This window comes from Ceratotherium simum, chromosome 6 (assembly GCF_057802395.1).
Source record: "Ceratotherium simum simum isolate JZ-2026a chromosome 6, ASM5780239v1, whole genome shotgun sequence".
NCBI lineage: Eukaryota > Metazoa > Chordata > Mammalia > Perissodactyla > Rhinocerotidae > Ceratotherium > Ceratotherium simum.
This window is the reverse complement of record NC_141905.1, coordinates 8,321,180-8,340,000: the sequence shown is the minus strand read 5'-3', so window position 1 is coordinate 8,340,000 and position 18,821 is coordinate 8,321,180.

Sequence of the window (18,821 nt, the reverse complement as noted above, 5' to 3'; positions counted from 1 at the left end):
GAGTCCCTCCAGACCCCTGGAGAGTGAATCTGCGTGGCCCAGCTTGGGCCGGGCGTCCGCCTCTGGTCCTGGGTTTGGATAAACCAGGATCTATCTCCTAACCCAGCAGGAAGGACATTTTAGAGAAGGGGGCTGCCCCCTGCCTGGACTTTTAAGCCAGCTCTTTTTGAGAGGCGGAGAAGACATCCTGGTGCAGATCAGCGTCGTTTGGGTACCCTAGGAGCGTCAGTGTCTCCTCTTGGCACTCTCTCGGATGGGTCGCAGGAGGCTAGGCCTCAGGGTTGAGCCTTCTCTGGCTGCTGCTGTCTGCCATCTGCTCTCAGGCCTCTGAGCTGGGAGGATGGCCCCTGCTGGGCAAAACTGCTTCTTCTCCGAGCCTGGCTGTGTGCAGGAGATGGGCCATTGCTCTTGAGTGTTCTTCCTTAGGACGTGGGCACTGCCCTGTCCCGCCTACCTCTGGTTCCCCCGACTCTGCTGGGTGTGTCCGGGCTCCGGTGCTGGGGCAGGCACCTGGGTACGCTGTCGGACAGTGCTGGCGCAGCAGCTGTGGAGCCCCGGCCTGGATCAGCTGGGTGCCCCAGATGTCACAGCAACCTCTATCCTGAGATGCCTGTGCTGCTGGCGGGGGGAGGAGGTTTGCCAGCTGTGGAAGGGCTGCAAAGCCCTGCCTGGGGCACGCGAGTAGGAGGGCACTCATGCAGCATGAGGAAAGGGTCCAGAGATCATGGGAGGTGTAGGATGAATGGCCCGAGCTGGGGCCCCGCCAGGTCAAGGGCTGCCTGGGCTCTGCCAATGGGGCAGGCGCTCCGAGGGGGCAAGACTGCAGCCTCCGGAGGCCTCCTGCCTCCACTCGCCAGAGAGGAGGAGCCCTTGCCCTCACCCTAGCCCTGGAGGCCTTGCTTTGAGGCTGAGTTCCCCATGTGTGGTAACACCCCAACAGGATCACAGCAGTGTGAGGTGGGCGGAGCACCGCAGGTCTGAGGTCAACCCCTTCTCTGACACTGGTAGCTTTGTGACCTTGGGCAAGCTGCTTAACCTCTCTGTGCCTCATTTCTCTATCTGTATAGTGGAAATAATACTCCTAAGTTTGACTTCATAGGGTTGCTGTGAGAGCAAGGAAGACTATGATGCCTCTGAAGGCAGTTTGAGAACAGATCTCAGGAGAGCAAGGTCATTGGTAGCACATTGAAACCATGCTGTCTGAAGCTGCATCCTGCTGTAGCAACTCGGGCCTGGCAAAATGCTGCCTAAGGGCAGAGAGGAGGCGAGTGGCTGGGAAGTGAATCGTGTGGACCCTCCCCTGGGCTTTCCAGGCCTCGAGGCCCCTCCCCTTCCCAAGGTCTGGATGGGGCAGGAGAGGGGCTAAGTGATTGTGTAATGGCCACATCTGTCAGCGCTGGCCAAATGGTTGTTCCAGGAGTCAGCGAGCTAATGGCCCGACAGCCGGAGAGAGCTTCTCCTAAGTGGAGTACTCTATCTACCGGGAACAGAAGAGCAGCGTGGCCCCAGGCTGAGGGACTCAGAGAACAGCTGCTCTGCCCGCAGCCTCAAATTAGCACCCTCTTCCCATTGGCTTGCCTTGCACCTGCTCCCAGGGGCCAGCCTGCAGGCAGCAGGCCAGGTGGCCGGTAGGGAGGCACAGGAGTCCAGCTGGGGGTGTCACCAGACCTGGCCTTCAAACCAGGACCTGTCCCACTCGCTGGCTGTAGGACCTTGGCAAGTCCCTTGCCCTCCTCGAGCCTCAGTTTCCTCATCTACAAAGTGGAGGCAATGAGGATCAGGTGGGATGAGACGACGCGGGCACTGTGTCTGGCACACGGGTGTTACGGCCGCAGAGGAGGGCCAGGAGCTCTCCCAGGTGATGAGAAGACTGACGAGGGAGGAAGAGCCCTATGGGCTGAGGAGAAGCCCCTGTGGGTGGAAGGGATGCTGGGGCGCCGGGCGTGCTGTGCAGGCAGGCCGTGTTTCCACCCCAGGAGCACCCGGGAAGGGTGAGAGGTTGAACTGCACCCGACACCTGATAAAGTGGGGTCTGTCTCCAGACAGCTATGAAATATCACACATTCTCTGAATATTAGATACGTCTTTTTTAAAAAGTCTTTTTATTTTGAAATAATTTTAGATTCACATGCAAGTTGCAAAAATAGTACAGAGTTCTTGTGTACCAGTCACTCAGTTTCTCCCAAAGATAACGTTGATGTAGCCCTGGTACGGTGACCAAGACCAGGAAACTGACTTTGGTGCAACACTATCACCTGAACTACGGACCTTATTTGGATTTCACCAGTTTTTATATGAGCTGATTTTTTTGGGGGGGATATGGAAATCTCATCTCATGTATATTTTTGTGTAATGGTACCACAATCAGGGGTCTGTCAGATAACGTACAGTGATATGTATGAGACAGAGGAAATTTATTGTTATTTATTTGTTTTTTATTGTGGTTAAATACATATAAAGTTTATCATCTTAACCATTTTTAAGTGTACAGTTCAGTAGTATTAAATATATTCATATATCTTTAACATATACTTGTGCAAACAATCTCCAGAAGTTTTTCATTTTGCACAACTGAAACTCTGTACCTATTAAACAACTACTCCCAATTTCTCTCTCCCCCTAGCCCCTGGCAACCATCATTCTACTTTCTGTGTGTATGAATTTGACTACTCTAGGGACCCATATAAGTGGAGTCATGCAATAATTATCCTTCTGTGACTGGCTTATTTCACTTAGCATGATGTCCTCCGTGTTCAGCCATGTTGTATCATGTGTCAGAATTTCTTTCCTTTTTAAGGCTAAATAATATTCCATTGCATGTATGTATCACATTTTGTTTGTCCACTCACCTGTTAGTGGACACTTGAGTAGCTTCCGCTTTTTGGCTGTTGTGAATAGTGCTACTATGAACATGGATGTTCAAATATCTCTTTGAGACCCTGCTTTCAATTCTTTTGGATATATACCCAGAAGTAGGATTGTTGGATCAATGGTAGTTCTAGCTTTAATTTTTTGAGGAGCCACCATATCGTTTTCCATAGTGGCTATACCGTTTTACATTCCCACCAAAAGCGTGCAGGTGTTCCAATTTCTCCACATCCTTGCCAACACTTGTCATTTTGTTTAATTGATAGTGGCCATCCTAAGGGGTGTGATGTGATATCTCATTGTGGTTTTGATTTGCATTTCCCTGATGATCAGTGATGCTGATCATCTTTTTATATTCTTGTTGGAAGAAATTCTCTTTAATGTGAAATAATAAGCCTTGTTGATGGGGATTCTGGAAAGGACTGAGTAGGAGAAAGTGAAGTTGACTTTGGTGATGTCTTATTAACTTTTTGGGGTAATTTGTCAAGAGGAGATGGAATGCCAGCCTGTTTGTCTTGGCCAAGGAATGTGAGTATAACATATGGATGCATGAATTTTCTCTGCATTTGGGTCCTTATATGACAACCTACAATCATAAGAAAAGATAAGGAAAAAAAAGAAGTGCGGTAAATTATATCTTCTCTCCATTGCTGACCTTCCCTCTTCTGGTTTCTTTCTCTAGAGGTGCCCACTGCTACCTGGTTCTGTGTCTCTGTCCAGAGATGTGCATATGTACATATCCCTCTGTTCACATGAATAGGCACATATCACACACACTGTTTGGTCTTTGCTTTTTTTTCTCTTAAATACATATTTTGGGGAGGGTTCCATATTAGTGTGTAAAGTTCTGCTTCTGGAATGTTCTTCTGAAGCTAATTCTCAATCCACATGTCTGCATTTCCTCCGTCCATGCGCTTAGCCTCTAGAAGCTTGCCTCCTCCGTGTCTCCTCCCAGCGTTTGGCCAATGCTCTTCAACTTGTTTTTTGCTTACACAGATGAACACCCAGTGCCCAGATTGGTCCAATGAGCATCAGAGTGAAAGCAGAGGTTTGTGGTAGCAGCATGACTAATGATTTTAATGATTTTGGTCTTTTCCTGCTTTAATTCTAGTAAGTAGCTTGATTTTTCCCTTTACACTTTTTTTTAAAAAACATGGCGAGCATCAGTATAGTCTAGCATAACACAAACACCACTGTATAGATAAATATGTTGATTCTAAATGGTTGACTATTTAGCTTAAAATGTCCATTCATCAGCTGATGTTCCAAAGTCTTAACTTTGGCATGAGAAAGTTGATGTAGTGGTTGCAGTATAACATATGGAAATTCTGCTTGTGGGAAAGTTGATGTATTCATGTCGAGAGTTAATGTTGTCCCAAGTGAGAAGAGCAAAGCCGGGGAGCCCTGGGGTGGAGAGAGAGGAGTGGAAGACATGGGCTGAGGGCAGACGGGGGACCTTGTGAATCTTGTAGGTAATACAGAAAAGTATTGGAATGTGCAGGGTTGTCAGGTTGACTTTTCTTTTTTTATAAAAATAATAGTCAGTTATGGGTACTATCTATAATGTGCCAGGCATTCTACCAGATGCTTCTCACATATTGTTTCCGGTGCTCACACACATTTACAAGGTTAGTATTGTTTTTCCCACTTTACATCTGAAAGAAGTGAGGTTCAGAAGGTTTAAGTGACTTGTCCAGAGTCAAACAGCTAGTGATGGGCGGAGCCAGAGTTTTCGCTTGGGGTCATCTGACGCCAAGGCCCCGGCCCTTCCTTTGCCGCACTTCCTTTCCTGCTGTTCCTGTCTCAGAGTTGAGGCGTGTTCTTTGGGGAACACCAAACTGTTATGAGCCCTCCTGCCTTGCTGGAGGGAGAAGAGGGTCCTGATGTCTGCAGTGCTGGTCAGCAGATTGGATGGTGTACCGTCTCGAGGCTTCTAAGCAGAGGCGGGCCCTCAGCCCTGGCCACACTGAGACAGACGGCTTGATTCCCTGTCTGCTGACATGGGGAGCCAGGCACCCCACTTTTCATCCCTTGAAGGCCACTGCAGGGATCATGCCCGTCCCTGGGAGAAGACTGGGTGGCCCAAGCCTGGAGCTGGAGCAGAGCCTCCTGGAGTGTGGGCTGCACTGCGCACTGACCTCAGCCTGTTGAGGCAGCTGGACACCTCTGCACAGCCATCAGATACGCCTGGGCGGCTCAGCCCATGGTCACTGGGGCCTTCCTGCTCTTCTGTCCAGTTATTACTCCTGCCCTGGCTCCACCAGCCCCCTGCTCTTGGCTGATTCCACCCCATCCCTGTCAGTCAGGGTCCAGCAGCATCCTCCCCCAGGTGATGGAGGAGAGGGACTTAAGAGAGGGACTGTTTTTAAGCATGTAAGTGGGGTAAAAGGAAGCCAACAAGAGGCGGTGAAGCAGCCAGAGGTTGGCGACAGTGGAGAGCCATTCCCACCCCTGGACCTGATGTGAGGGCACTGGAACCAGTGGGCCCTGTCGCTTGGAGAGGGCTGCTGGACAGGAGCATTGGTTTTTGGGAGAGGAATCCAGCCCCTGCCAGCCTGCAGTCTCCCAGAGAGAGAGCCAGGAGAATAAACATTCCTGCCCCACCTTCCTCCGGCTCCTGGTTCCCGGCCGGTTCTCCAGCGTCTGAATGGAAGCCAGAGGACAAGCCAGCTTGTCACTGCAGCAGAGTGGGCTGGAGGATGTGGAGAGGGCCGCTGGGGGCCAACTGGAAACCAGGCTGCACACCATCCCTGTGGTGCCTCTGGGATGTGGGTCTGATTGTCTCCCAGGCTGTCCGGGCTGGTCCTCCTGCTGCTCCAACATGGTGAGGAAAACTTGACGCTAGGCAGTCCTCCCCCAGCCTCCTTAGAGGTGCATAGGTCAGTTATGAAATGGACAGGATGTGGAGGAGAGGGTGAGAGTTCAGGGAAGTCCTGAGCAGAGTTACAAGGGCTTTGGGACACCTCCGTCCTGTCTTTGGGGTCCACTGAGGCTGTCTACCACCCCCGCTCTGTTAGTTTCTGGAGCTCCAGGTCTGCTCCGCCCTTCCCTCACAGGTTAAGTGGTCATCAATTACTCGCGGAAGGAAATGGTACACCCACTCGCTCGCTTTCATTAACGTCCATATCTCTTTTTCTAGATGTCTGTTCAGAGCTGGCTCCCCAATGACAGTACTGGGCCAAAGGCCGTGTTCCTTCTGAGCCCTTTCCTCCCAGGAACCAGGCAGAGCCACAGCTGCTCTGGGATGAGCCCCGGGTGGGGCAGTGAGGTGGAGCCCTGAGGGCAGAAGGGGACCGCAATTGCCATCCAAGGTGGGCTGGCTCGTTCCCGTCCTGAAAAGATGGCCTGTTTCTTGGTTCCTGTTTCTCTGTGGGGCAGCCCCTCTTGTGGGGCCAGAATTGGTGGAGATGGAGTGCTGGAGAGAAGAGGGTGGGCCTATGACAGCCAGGCCAGGGCTGCTGGCCACACCCGCTGCCCCATTTTCTCCACGGATTCTCTGCACTATCCCTATTTTTTGGTATCTGCAACACCACGTTTGTGGGAGAATTAAGGAGCAGATATGGGGTTGACACGAATCCCCAAATTCTTTGTTACTTTCTGAGCATTTTGTACTGCACGAGGAAATGTAAATACAACTTGGGAGAAAATATTTCATATTTTAAATGAACTTTCTTCCTCCCTCCTCTTCCTTTCTTCTTCCCTCCTTCCCTCACCTTTCTTTTACCTTCTTTGGCCATGTGGCTTCCTCTCAGCTGGCCGGCCTCTCTGCCTCTCAGCTCCATCTTGTCACCCCCACTTACTCCCACGTAGTGGGTGTGGCAGGCAGCTTCTAAAATCACCCCCAATGATCCCCACCTCCCGTGTAATCCCCTTCCCTTGATTGTGGACTGGATTTAGTAACTCATTTCTAATGAATAGAAGAAGTTTTGGGATGTGGCTTCTCAGATTAGGCCACGAAAAGATGGTGGCTTCCATCTTGGAGACCACTCACTGTGGGGATGGGGGGGAAGCCAGCTGCCACTTCATGAGGTGGTCCCGTGCAGGGGGCCACATGGTGAAGAACTGAGGGAGGCCTCAGGCCCGCAGCCGTGAGGGGAAGAGGGCCACTGGGATGAGCTTGGAAAAACCCTTCCCCAGCAGTCTTTGGATGAGACTGCAGCCCCGGCCACCTCATGAGACAGCTCGAGCCAGACACCAGCCAAGCCATCCCCAATTCCTGACTCACAGAACTGCGAGACAATAAACATTTGTTGTTTTAAGTTGCTAAGTTTTGGGATAATTTGTTATGCAACAATAGTGGGGGAGATATTAAGACACGGAAAGCAGGCAGTGGACCTGGGTATGAGTCGGCAGTGGAAATGGAGGGAGTCCGGCCTGTCTCTCCAGGAGTGGGAGAAAGGGAACCGGGCACCCCTCCGGGGCTGGGGCGTCGTCCAACAGCCTCATAGTCTCGGAGCTGATATCAGCCAGAGCTCAGTGCCAAGGAGGAGGGGTGGTGGAAGACTGTCCTGGGGTGGGGGCGGCTGGGGTCCCCTTTCCTTTTATTATCAACTGAACTCGGTGTCTATTTTATGAATAATACATGCCTGGTGGTGATGTCTGTGAACGAATGTTTGTCTCCCAAGTCTAATTGCTCTGCTGGGTGCCCCTCCTGTAGATTTATCATTTCGTCTCTGTTCTTTCTGGAGTAGTTGTATTGCCAGTGAATAGTGACAGCATCAGTTGGAGTCCCTCTTTACCTGGAAGATCATCTCTGTTTGTGAGTGGGATGGCTCTGGAATGATGAGGCTTGTGGGCACAGGAGCCTGTCCCCCCGCTGGCCTCCCTCACTCAGCAGCCCGGGTCCTCCAGCGCCTCCCCCACCTCCGCTGCCTCCCCTCCCTGCTGGGCCTCAGATGCCCCTGCAGGCTTGGCTCTGCCTCATTGTCCTCCAGAGGTGGGGAGCACGTGAACAGCTTCCTGCTTTTCCCTCCTCCTGTCCCCATTCAGAGGAACCTGGAAGCATAACACCCTGAGCTTCCCCCCGTCCCTCCCCCAGCACCATCTCCCAGCATCACATTCTTAGGAGACTTTTGAAGCTGGGGAGACGCCCCTGGGGTCGCTGACCTGAGGCGTGGGTCATTTGCTGTTGGCGCTGTGCAGTCTAAGATTCCCGGTGCCTGACCCCCTATTGCTGCCCACTCAACCCCGTCCCAGGGATGGGGCTTGCTAGTGTCGGGAGCCTCTGACCTTCCTTGGCAGCGTCCATTGGCCACAGCTATGCCTCCAGGCGTTGCCCGAAGCCTGCAGGACCCAAGGCCAGGGGCCAAGGTGTGGGGTTCTCATCCGTGGGAAAACCTGCCTAGACACAGTGCGACTCTCCCGATGGACCTGTCCCCTCCGATTCCTGAGAGCTGAATGGGCCATAAAGTGAGGCCCTGCTGTTCTTATAGAGAAGGTGTGTGGAGAGCTGCGGGGGTAAGGCTGGTCGGCAGCGGGGGTCTGTGGGGAGGAGCACGTTTCTGTGGCTGGATGGAGTTACGTCTGTGGGGGCGTGGAGGAGCCGGGCGGGAGGACCCCAGGCGGCTCCCGAGCCTAGCTGGCCTCTAGCTGCCCTGACAGGGCTCCCCCGCCCCCTCCCGCTGTGCGGGCTGCACGGCATGGCCGGGCTCTGCCTTGCCCACCCATCGTGCTGGCGAAGCAGCTCGGGCTTTGCAGTTGGGCAAACCTGGGGTTCGGATCCCAGTTCCGCTACACGTGAGCACTGAACTGTTGGGACCACAAGTTTTTCTTCTGCTTGGTGGAGATAATAATAGTGAACCTGTGAGGGGCTCACCAGGCTCCTAAAAAGGGAGCCTGGCCCTTCTCGGTAAGGAGGGCTGGTCGGCCAGAGCTCATAGCCTTCACTCCTGCCCCCGAGGGTTCCCTTGCTGCTCTCTTACTGAGCAGCCGCCTCCTCCATGCTGGCCCTGAGGGAGGCTTCCCCTTTGACCCAAGCACGGAGGACACTCCGTCTTTCTCTATTCTCTATAGCACAATGGAGCATAGAGGAGACCAGCTGGAATATTCCATTGTTTAGATTATCTATTGCTGAGTGACAAATGACCTCAAAATTAGCAGCTTAAGACTCTCGTGCTTTATTGTATCTCATGGGTTCGGTGGGTCAGGAATTCCGGCACAGCTTGGCTGGTGGCTCTGGCTCTGGATCTTTCATGTGGTTGCCCTGGGACAGTGGCTGCAGCTGAGGGACCCACCTCTTTTCCCATGATTGACACCAGGAAGTCCCTCTGCTTAGGAAGACCTGCTGTGACCATGGCATTTGGGCTGACTCTGTGGCCTCCACCGGCCAGTGAGTGCTGGTCGAGCAGGCATGCGGCTTCACCCCTGGCCCTCCCCACAGAGGGGGCTGAACCCTTCTCCGACCAGTTCCTGGGCGCAAGCAGGGAGCAGGAGCTCATTCCTCTGTCCTTCTGACAGTTCTCCCAGTGAGGGCCACAGCCCTCTCCCTTCTACCCGGCTGTGACTGTGACCCAGGCCTGGGTGGCTGGGGGTCCTGCTGGTCTCTTCTTGGGCTGTGAGAGGCCTTGGACCTTGCCTTGTGGTTGGAGGTCTACGACCTGATGCTCATCCACTCTCCTGTCTGTCACTTCCTTATGTGCATTTGGGAGCCCTGTCACTTCCCTCAGCCCTGGCCCTCCTGGTGTGAGGGCTTGAGACAGGCACTGAGAGCTCCCTCCTCTCAAGGGGGAGGCCATCCTGCCTGTGCCCATGGGGCCGGGCCAGGACTCCAAGCCCACCTGCCAGTCCTCCCTCCTTCCCCCCCCTTCCTCCCTCCCTCCCTCCCTCCTTCCCTCCCTTCCTTCTCTTTCCCACACACATTCACTGAGCATCTACTATGTTCTAGGTGCTTTGGATACAGCAGAGAACAAAATAGATAGAGATCCCTGCTCTGTGGCTGATATCATCATAGAGGGGGAAAAGACAATAAATCATAGACATGATTTAGTCCTAAACTCCATGGTGTGTCAGCAGGTGAAAAGCACTGTGGAAAGGGTAACAAAGAGAAATAGGAGAGGGCAGCTTGGTGTGGGGTGGGCAGTGGGCAGTTTTCGGCCGTAAGCATGGTAGTCAGAGTTGGCCTGGTCCAGAAGCTGTGACAGGAGTGAAGCCTTGAAAGAGAGGAATGAAGGAGCCAGGTGGATGTCCAGGGAAGAACATTTTTGGCAAAGAAAATAGCCAGTGCAGCCAGTGCAAAGGCCCTGAGGCCGTAGCATTAGTGGATCGGAGGCGGCCAATGTGGCTGGGTAGGATGTAGGAGCAGTTGGAGACAAAGGCAGAGAGTGTCAGTGACACTCAGGAGCCCTCATGGGTAGAGGGGGGTGCCTGATGGGACCCTAAATCCCTCTGCACCTGGCTTTTCTCACGCCAGGTACTGCGAGGTCCAGAGGCAGCCCCGGGAGCTTCGAGCAGAACCTCAGCCTCCAGCCCTCGGTGAATGCCTCTCACAGAGGGTTCGAGGAGGTTCTCTGCCCAGGGCCCGCCCTCAAACCCTGGACGCCATCCCACAAGCAGGGCTCTGGCTAGGCTGCAGAGGGGGCCGCGTCTCGGGGTCTGCCTCAGGAGCAAGGCTACTCCTGGAGGCCGGCGCCCACTCCTGCCGTGCTGGCTTCTCAGATCCTGGTCCTGGAGCTGGCACGAGGACGGAGGGAGTCACTTTTTCCAATTAAGCTGCATCCGCTTTGTCATCTGAATCCAATTCCCCACCAGTCCCTCAGTCTAGGAATTACCTTTCATTAACTCTGGCCGTCCCTGCGCACGCAAGGCCCGACGTGCAGCTGCAGCAGGAGTGGGCCCGGCCCCCAAGTGCCGCAGGGCCCGCGCTCGTGGAGGTTCTCCTCTCACAGCGTTTCAGGCCTGCTGGCTGGGAGGAAGCCGGCTAATACGACCTCCTCAGCATCCGGGAATGGGAGCTGTGAGTGCAGTGGGCAGGACCCTGCCCCTGGCCTGGGCTGGAGGGCCCAGCCAAGCTCTCTGGGGGTCATCTGCAGCCAGGCCACCCCCGGACATGAGGCCTGTGTCGAGCAGTGAGGGGATGTGGTCGAGGGAACCAGATGGATAAGCACTCAGTGGGTGCCAGGCAATGGGCTAAGTGCTCTACCCGTACTAACTCACCTAACCCTCATTACCATCATATGAGGCTAGGATTAGAATGATCTCTATTTTACAGATGAAGATACTGAGGGTCAGAGTGTCCTGCTCAATCACTAAGTGGTCCAGAGGGGATGTGAACCCAGGCAGCCTGATTCCAGGCCTGGGTCTTAGCTCCTTACAGGTGGGGGCCTCTTCTCAGCAGTGCTTCTGAGGTGTCTCTGTGGGGTCAGGAGTAGGTCATGGTTTACTACTCTGGCATGCTTTGGTTCCAGGTCTTCAGGGCTCGCTTTCCTGGGGAGGGGATGGGAACGAGTGACCTCTAACTTTCTCTCAGACTTCTTGACTGGGGAAGGCCAGATAAATACAGCCCTAGTCGGTATCTTGACTCGATCTCTTGAGAGACAATAAACCACTTCCGTGTCCCAGACCCAAGATACTTCGAGAAAATAAAAGTTTGTTGTTTTAAGCCATAAGTGTTATGGTGTTTTGTTACTCATCAATAGATGACTAATACAGTGTTTGTACCAATCTGTATTCTCACAAGCAGTGTATGAGAATGTCCATTGCTCTGTATCCTTGTTAACACCTGTGATTTTCAGAATTTATAATTTTCCCAATCTGGTGGGTAGGTACTGCTGCCCATTACCCATTTCATTGTGACTTTAATTTGCTTCATGTACTTTAGAGCTCTGTTATTAGTATACACACATTTAGGATTGTTATGTCTTCTTGATTAATTGGCCCCTTTATCATTATGAAATGTCCTTATTTATTCCCTTGTTCTAAAATCTACTTTGATTGATATTAATATGGCCGCTCTGGTTTTCTTTCTTAATTTTTTAATTCTTCTGTAACTTGATTTTATTCCTGTAAACATTAAACCAGTAAGAGTCATCTCTGTTTCTATGTGTAGTTTAAGTTTATTCATGCTTCTTGCCATATGATAGTCAATTGTAGGACTATTTCATATTCTGTATTTCAATTACTTGATTGATTTATAATTTATTTATTTTGTTTTACATTCATTTTTGCAATTAGAGTCAACTTCTGAAGAAGTACTTTTGTGTACTAAGAGTAAACAATGTTTTAAGCACGAGATTATTTCTATGGATATTCATTAATTTAATTTTTTTGTAGTAGAACATTCATATGAGAGACCCAACCAGCCAGGAGGATGTGGAGTGTGGACATGCTGGGGAAGTTTCTAGTGGACAGACTGGAGCACACTGACCACTTCTAATGTGCATGAGGATGGCATCTGAAGCCACTCAATGAACGAAGTGGTTTACTTAGATGTTTGCCTTGTAATTAGATTTGACATTAGATTTTGTAGATTTGAGTTGCTAACATCTCAAATTTATTAGAAAACACCCAATTGCTTCCCATATTAGTTGTGTCAATTGTAAGGTCTACAAGCAGTGTCAAAATCTCTTTACTCCCATGCTCTCTAAACAAGATATTGTCAGTTATACATCTATACCTATGTCTGTACCAATACATCTATCTATCTATCTATCTATCTATCTATCTATCTATCTATCTATCATCTATCTATATCTGCCTATCATCTATCTATCTGTCTATCATCTATCTATTTATCTATCATCTATCTACCTGCATATCTACCTCTAACCTAGATATCATGACATTTTACTAGTCTGATGAGCGTGAAATACTATTCTGTTATGGTTGATAAAATTCATTAACAATGTGTAACACATCAACAGCATAGAGAGGGACTCAGACAGGTGAAGGTCAATGCATTACCCCAAAGTGGACACACCTGTGTCATCACTGCCTGCTCATGGAGAATAAAATTACATTACCACCATGCAGATTCCTTCCTTAGTCTCCTTGATACTGCCCCCTCCCTCCACTGTCCTAGCTTATAACTCCATAAAGAAATTTGACTGCTTTTGAGCATTACAGAAATGGAATCATACATTTTCCTTTAAATCTGGCTTTTTTCACTCTGTGTGGCTGATGAGATTCCTCCGTTGCACTGACTGTAGCTGTAGTTCCTGGATGTCATTGCTTCGTAGGTTTCCTATAAATGAGTATTTCACAACATTTATCCATTCTACTAATAAATGTCATTTGCATTCTTACCAGTCTGGGCTTCTACAAAGGATGCTGATAGGAATATTCTTTTACCTGCCTTCTGGTGAGTGTGTTTACATGGTTCTGTTAGTTGTATACCTAGGAATGGAATAGCTGGATTTAGGTATGCATGTGACCACCTCTAGTAGCTAACGCCAAACAGCTGTTCAAAGTGGCTGTACAAATTTCCACTCCTAACAGCAGTACATGCAAGTTCCCTTTGCCAATGCTCGGTGTGACAGTTTTGAAATTTTAGCTATTCTGATGGGTATATAATAATACTATCTTATTTTTGGTCAGGCTTTTTGAGGAATAATAACTTACAGTAAAAATCACCCTTTTTAGTGTACAGTTCTGAGTTCAACAATGTATAGTTGTGTAGCCACTACCACAATCAAGATACAGGATGTTTCCATTATTCCCCAGAATTCTCTTGTGCCTCTTATACTTAAACTCTCTTTAAACTCCAATTTATGGCAACTGCTGATGTGTTCTCTGTCCCTATATGTTTGCCTTTTCTAGAATGTCATATAAATGGAATCACACAGTATTCCATTTTATAGGTGTTCTGCTGCTATTGGCTTTTTTCTCTTGGCAAAAATGCATTTGAGATTCGCGGACGGTGTTCATTCCCCTTTGTCACTGAGTCGTATTCCACCGTATGGATGTACCAAGCTTGTTTATCTATTCATCAGCAGAAGGACATTTGGTTGTTTGGGGGTGAATAAAGCTGCTATAAACATTCAGATACACGTTTTTGTGTGAACGTGTTTTCATTACTCTTGGGTAAACACCTAGAAGTGAGAGGGCTCAGTCATATGGTAAGTGTGTGTTTAACGTTATAAGAAACTACTAAACTGTGTTCCGAAGTGATCTTACCATCTTGTGTTCACCAGCAATGCATGAATGTTCCAGCTGTTCTGCATGCTGCCCAGCACCTAGTTTGCTTTTTTATTTTAGTCGTTGTGATAGGTGTGTATAGGTATCCAATTGTTATTTTAATTTGCATTTTCCTAATGAATAGTCAAGTCGAACATCTTTTCATATGCTTATCTGCTATCCGTATAACTTCTTTGGTGAAGTATCTGTTCAAATCCTTTGCTCTTTTTTATTGGGTTGTTTGTTTTCCCACTTTTTGAGAAATCGTGGATACAAGTCATTTGTTAGATATGTGTTTTGCAAATATTTTCTCTCATTCTGTGGCTTCTGGTTTTCATTCTCTTAATCATGTCTTTCACAGAGCAGAAGTTTTAAATTTTGACGAAGTCTAATTTATCAATGCTTTCTTTTGGATGTTCATTGAGTGTAGAATCTAAGAAATCTTTGCTTAACCCAAGATCACGTAGATTCTTTTCTATGTTTCCTTGCAGAAGTTTTAGGATTTTAGGTTATACGTATAGGTCTATGATCAATTTTGAGTTAAACTTTGTATATGGTGTAAAGTATGGGTTGAGTTTCTTTTTTAAATTTGATTTTCAGCTGTTAAACCAACATTATATTTCCGGAATAAACCCCACTTAGTCATGATACATTGTATATAGGTATTATATATATAGTTAGATTACATATAATTATGTATTGTATAAATTATATAATATGAAATATTATAATAAATATATTATATTTTATAACATATATATGTTACATGATTTGCTAAAATTTTGGTAAGAATTTTTGCGTCTATATGAAAGATATTGGTCTGTGTTTTTCTTTTCTTGTAATGTCTTTGGTTTTATATCAGAATACAAAAGAGAATGACTTGCAAAGTTTTTTTCTCCTCTTCACATTTTTAGAGGAGTTTATGTAGAATTGGTATTATTTCTCCCTTAACTGTTTAGTAGAATTCACCAGTGAAACCATCTGAGCCTGGGGAATTTCTTGTTGGAAAGTTTTTAAACTACTAATTTCACTTCTTTGACAGATATAGGACTATTCAGATTATCCAATTCTTCTTGAGTGAGCTTCGATAGTTTATGTCTTTCCACGAATTTGCCCATTTCATCTAAGTTATCCAATTTCTTGGCACAAGAGTGTTCATAATGTTCCCTTTGTATTCTTTTAATTTCTGTGACCTCTGCCGTGATGTCCCCTCTCTCGTTCCTGATAGTGGCCATTTGTGTCTTCTTTCCATTCTCATCAGTCTGGCTACAGGTATTGATTTTTTGAGATTCTCCAAGAATCAGCTTATGATTTCATCTATTGTTTTTCTGCTTTTTAAAAAATTTCATTGATTTTTATTATTTCCTTTCTTCTACTTATTTAGAATTTCATTTTCTCTCCCTTTTTTATAGTTTCTTAAGGTGGAATCTGAGGTTATTGATTTGAGACGTTTTTTTTCCTATTATGGGCATTTAGTGCTATAAATATCCCTCTAACTAAAGCTTAAGCTGCATCCCACGAATTTTAGTATGTTGTGTTTCTATTTTCATTCAGTTCAAATACCTTCTAATTTCCCTTTGAATTTTTTTCTTTGATCCACGGGTTATTTAGAAGTATGTTACTTAGCTTCCACATATTTGAATATTTTCCAGATATAGGTCTATTATTGATTTCTAATTTAATTTTATTTTGGTCAGGGAATATACTTTGTTTGACTTGAATCCTTTTAAATTTATTGAGACTTGCTTTATGTCCCAGAATATGGTCTATCTCAGTAAATGTTTCATGTGCACTTGCAAAAATTGTTTATTCTGGTGTCGCTGGTTGAAGCTATGTAAATATCAATTAGATCAAGTTGGTTGGTATTGTTTTTCAAATCTTTTTATCATTACTGATTTCTTGTCTATTTGTTATATTAATTATTAAGCGAGGGATGTTGAAATCTTCAACTATAATTATCTTTCTATTTCTCTTTGTTATTTTGTCAGTTTTTGCTTTATGTATGTTGAAGCTCTATTTTTCATTAGGTCCCTTAATCATTATGTATAATCACCTTCTTTGTTCTTGGTAATATTTATTTCTGTTTTGTTCCATATTAATGTAGGCATGCTCTCTTTATTTTGATTAGTGTTAGCATGGTATATCTTTTTCCATGCTTTTACTTTTTTTTTTTTTCCTGAGGAATATTAGCCCTGAGTTAACATCTGTTGCCAATATTCCTCTATTTTGTATGTGGGTCATGGCCACAGTGCGGCTGCTGCCAAGTGGTGTATGTTCGTGCCCAGGATCTGAACCTGGGCTGCGGAAGTGGACTGTGCCAAACTTAACCACTAGGCCACGAGGCCAGCCCCTATGCTTTTACTCTTTTAAACTGTTTGGGATTTTATATTTAAGGTGAATGTCTATTGACAGGTTATAATTGGGTCTTGCTTTTTCTTTTTCTTCTTTAATCCAATCTGACCATCTCTGTCTCTTAATTGAGATGTTTAGGCCATTTCTACTTAATATAATTATCTATTTTTGGTTTAAATCTACTATCTTAATATTTGTCCTATCTCTTCTTTGTTCCTTTTTGTTTTTATCACCCTGCTTTTGGATGAATTATTTTCTATAATATCATTTTACTCCACTATTGGCTTGTTAACTATATCTCATGTTTTATTTTTTCAGTGGTTGCTGTAGGGTTTACAATTTAATCTTTAACTTATATCAATCTTATCCTGCTTCTGGTATAGTGTGAGAACTTCACAATAGCATTCTTCCTTTACCTTCTTTCATCCTTTGTGCTATTGTTGACATATATTTTACTTCTGTCTATGCTACAAACCCCATGGCACATTGCCATTATTTTTGCTTTAAACAATTATCTTTTCAATACTAAATATAAGAAAAAAGTGTTTTTAATTTACCCACGTATTTATCACCTTTTAGGCTTATAATTCCTAGTGTAAACCCAGATTCCCAGATTTCCATCTGAACTCATTTTCCCTCTGTCTAAAAAACTTGTTTTTATATTTCTTGAAGTACAGATCTTCTGGAAATGAATTCTCTCAGCTTTTTGTCTGAAAGTATTTATTTAACCTTTATTTTTAAAAGATAATTTCGCTGGGCAAAGAATTCCAGGTCGACAGAGTTTGTCTTTCAATAGTTTAAAGATGTTGCTCCACTCTCTTCTTGCTTCCATAGTTTCTGGTGATAAGTCTGCCATCAAAAATCTTTGATCTTTTGAATGTAATGTATCTTTTTTTATGGCTGCTTTAAAAATTCTCTCTTTGTCACTGATTGGCATGGTTTTCTTTAGATTTATTCTGCTTGGGATTTGTTGAATTTCTTGGATCTTTGGGTTTATATTTATTACCAAATTTGGAAAAAAACGATCATTATTTCTTCAATGCTTGTGTTCCCTCTTTCTTCTCTTTCTTTTTTTTTTCTTGGTGAGGAAGATTGTCTCTGAGCTAACATCTGTGCCCATCTTCCTCTATTTTGCATGTGGGATGCAGCCACGGCATGGCTTGATGCGTGGTGTGTAGGTCTGTGCCTGGGACCTGAACCCGCGAACCCCCGGCTGCTGAAGTGGAGCATGCTAACCCAACCACTATGCCACTGGGCCAGCCCTTCTTTCTTGTCTTTTTAAAAAATTCCAATTAAATGTATATTAAACCTCTTGATATTGTCCCACAAGTTGCTGATGCTTTGTTAACTTTTTAAAGTCTTCTTCTCTGTGTTTTATTTTGTGTAGTTCCTATTGCTATATCTTCCAGTTCACTAATATTTTCTTCTAATTATGTAATTTGCTTTTAATCTCATCCAGTGTATTTTTTCATTTGAGCTATGACAGTTTTCTCTTTAGAAGTTCCATTGGGTTATTTTTTATGTGCTACACTGCTCTCCTTATTATGCTCATGTTTTCCTCTACATTCTCGAACATATAGGATACATTAGAATAGCTGTTTATCATCCTTGCCTGCTCACCCGTTATTTCTTTCATTTCTGGGTCTGTTTCTATTGAATGATTTTTTCCTCTGGTTATGAATCATATTTTCCTGTTTTTCCCATGCCTGGTAATATTTGATTGGACACGGAACATTGTGATTTTTATATTGTTGATTGCTAGATTTTGTTGTATTCCTTTAAATGAAGTTGGATTTTGCCTGGTGAGCAGGTAAGTTACTTGGAATCAGTTGGATCCTTTGGAACTTACTTTGATGTTGAAATGTTCTATAATCTCTGCTGTTCACAATGGTAACAACTACTCACATGTGGCTCTTGAGCAATTTCTACATGGCTAGTGCATAGTTTTAAGTAGCCACGTCTGGCTAGTGGTTATCATATTGGACACTGTAGCTTTAGAGGCTTGCTCTCAAGCTTTTTAAGAGCATATCCAGTGAGCCTTTATTCTAAGATTTATTTACCCCCACTACCAGGATGATGTCCTTCTGAAGATTCTACCTAATGCCCTGTATCTTAGGAGGCATTTCCATTCTGACTAGTTGGAATGAACTATTCTCAGCTTTGTGTGAGCTCTTTTCCTGGCATCAGTGGTTTCCTCTTAAACATAGGTGTATGAGTACTCAGCTAAAGACTTGAGGGGAGCCCTCTGCAGATTTTCAGAGCTTTCCTTCTGTACAGTCTTCTCCGCTTCTATATTCTGCCCTGAAAATTCTGGTTTTCTTGCCCTCTCCAAACTGTAATCTCTGTATCCACAAAGGCAGACCTTCAGGATCTGCTTGGGTTCTGCCTCCCTCTAGTGAGGCTTGGAAATTGCCTCCAGATAGTAAGCTGGTAAAATCATAGGGCTCATCTTGTTTGTTTCCCTTCTCTCCAGGCTCCCAGTCCTATGTTGC